Source organism: Papio anubis, chromosome 15, assembly GCF_008728515.1.
Source record: "Papio anubis isolate 15944 chromosome 15, Panubis1.0, whole genome shotgun sequence".
NCBI lineage: Eukaryota > Metazoa > Chordata > Mammalia > Primates > Cercopithecidae > Papio > Papio anubis.
The window spans coordinates 29,201,694-29,203,855 of NC_044990.1; positions in this window are offsets into that span (position 1 = coordinate 29,201,694).

Below are 2,162 nucleotides of genomic sequence, written 5' to 3' on the forward strand. Positions count from 1 at the left end.
CTTCATGTTTGGGATTACAGCATCAGGCTCAGTGTACCTCTTCCCTTCTCCTCCCTCCATCTGCACTACCCTCGCCACATACACACACACACACAGGGCCAAGCTTTGCTGTCCTCCTGTACTCTCAAGCTCCATTCAGAGCTGGAATACAGGTGCAGCGAGGCAGGGGTCTTTGCAGAATCTCCTCTCTCCCTTTTGTACCAACTTAAGCCAACACTGTCTTCTCTAACTTGTTTCTAGGATCTCCGTGAATTTTTCTGCCAGATACCCTTATGCTCCATAGGCATTTTGTAATGCTTTTTTTTTTTTTTAAGGAAAAAGAAAATAAAGTCATGATTATTATCAAAGTCTCCACCAAGTCAAGGGGAACAAATTACTAGTACTTCTGTGCCAGGAAAGATTTCTGCCAACCTTGGAAGTGTCTCCTGAATTATGACTGTATGCATGGAGCAGATATGAACTTGTCTACAAGAAGTAAAATATATAAACTATGGTTCAGCTTCAAATACCATTTCTATTGAGCATAGCAGTAAACATGTCACCTCCAACAAAGGTAAAGCTCTCTGGTAACACATACTGGGGCCGTGACAGCCTAGACCTTTGGTTCTGGTATGTAGCTAAGTGAAACCAGGACTGTGGTAATTTCTTGGCTGTAGAATGGAACACTGGGATCCCTGATGAGGATACCCAGATGATATGGAACACTGCTAGTTGAAGTTCTGCTGAATTAAATGTGTCTTGAAACTCATGGATCCACAAGATTTGTACTCCTCTCAGATAGATTTACTGCATGAGGATCTGGCACCAGAGCATGAAGGAAAAATGGAAAATGGAGCCAACTGTTGGAGGGAATTTTAAGATGTGGAAGATTTGGTTCTTACAGTCCTATGTTCTGTCAGAGGCAAGTGTCCAGATGACTTCCTACCCTCCAAAGGCCTTCATTTAAATCAAGAAATGGAAAACAGCCAAAGGAACCTGAATATAGTTCCTCAATCAGTGCAAGGCACGCAGTCAAAAGGATGTAAGATAAGCTGATCTGGGAGCTCTTGGAGCTGCCAGGAGATTACAGAATACAGTGAGGAGAGGATCTCAAGACAAGAGCAGGGCACAAGTACCATCTTGTTACACCTGTATCTAGCTCTAATTAAAAGATCACCAGTATGTCCCCTACTTTTATTCTATAAGAAAATGCATTTCTACCATCCAGAAATTTGTTATTATGGATCATCTAAAAATAACAATTAAAGGAAATAGGACGGTGAAACAGTTAGGGAAATTCAATGAAAAAAATATCAGGTGATGTGACTTTTTTTAGAGTTATAAAAAGACATCCACAACCTGTCTTCATGCAACTGTCACACATTGCCCAAGGTACTACATGGTCTTAAATTTTAAAAACACAGTCTGACTCTGAAGTGAGAGAGAAAAGGAAAAACACTACATGGGAAAGTTGAGGAGAAAAGGTCACTCAGAATGGCCCAAGCTGGCCCAGTCATTGTCAGGATGACCATCATGATTATTAACATTTATTGAGTGATTGCTACATGATTGTTTTTAACTCAACACCTGCCTAAAATGCACTGATCAGTTTAATCCTTAAAATTATTCTTTTCACTTTTTTTTAGGTTTAGATATTTACCAAAAAACATAAGTGACTAACGACATGACTTCATTCATCAAACATTTATTGAGCTGTTACCTTGTTCTAGGCACTGCTGCTGCTGTGCTGGGAATACAGCTGTGAACAACATCCCTGGCGCTTTTGTTCTAGTGAGGAAAAACAGGTGTATTCATTTCTTATGGCTGCTGCAACAGATTACCACAAACTGGGTGGCTTCTAACAACGGAAATGTTTTCTCTCATGGTTCTGAAGACCAGAAGCCCCAAATCAAGATGGCCCCGGTGCAGCACTCCTTCCGAAGGCCCTAGAGGAGAATTTGCTCCTGGCCTCTTTCAGCTTCTGGTAGCTGTCAGCGTTCCCTGACTCTGGGCCTGTCACTGTACTCTTTGTTCCCATGGGCACACTGCTTCCTCTTCTTCTGCCTGTGTTCTCTCCCTTTGCCTTTTTCTTACAAGCACATTTGTGATGGCATCTGGGGTCCACCCAGATAATCCCAAACAATTTCACCACAATATCCCTAATGCAATCACATCTGTTACCA